General features: G+C 34.7%; 1 protein-coding gene across 5 annotated transcripts in view; it reads left to right on the top strand.

Moving 5' to 3' along the window:
- Positions 1-415, top strand: part of LOC107629726 (trehalose-phosphate phosphatase A) — a 7,523-nt gene that overhangs the window by 1,132 nt on the left and 5,976 nt on the right. For 4 of the 5 annotated variants that reach the window (XM_021118243.1, XM_021118239.1, XM_016332598.2 and 1 more), the window contains exon 2: positions 66-145. The exons of the other annotated variant lie outside the window; for it this stretch is intronic. The gene's annotated coding sequence lies outside the window, so the exon portion shown is untranslated. The remainder of the gene's footprint in view (positions 1-65; positions 146-415) is intronic. 5 annotated transcript variants of the gene reach the window in all.

Here is a 415-nt window from a genome sequence, read left to right on the forward strand (position 1 = left end):
TGGTGGTTCATTTTTTTTTGTTCCCTTTTAAAATTATTTTTCCTTTTTTTGTTTCCTTCTTCCAGCTAGATATCTGCATTATTATGAAAGAAGATTAATGAGAAACCTTGTTACGTTGTTCGCGTGGTTGGAGCTCGTTTATTAGGTAAGCTTCTTCTTCTTCTTCGTCATCTTCTTCTTCACTCTATATTCATGAGAAAAGGCTTTTAGCTTTCTGAAGGAAAACAAAAGGGTCTAACTTTTTTAACAAAGCTCTTTCCGAAACCCAGATTCTGAAAGTTGGCTCCTTTTTGTGAGAAAGTTTCCTCTGTTTTTTTATTTATATATATAGATATTTTAAAAATGGTGATTGGGGGGTAGTTGCTTGACATTCAAGAGGGTCGGTGGCATTTTGACTCGTGATTGTTTCGCGTTA

This window comes from Arachis ipaensis, chromosome B03 (genome assembly GCF_000816755.2).
Source record: "Arachis ipaensis cultivar K30076 chromosome B03, Araip1.1, whole genome shotgun sequence".
Taxonomy (NCBI): domain Eukaryota; kingdom Viridiplantae; phylum Streptophyta; class Magnoliopsida; order Fabales; family Fabaceae; genus Arachis; species Arachis ipaensis.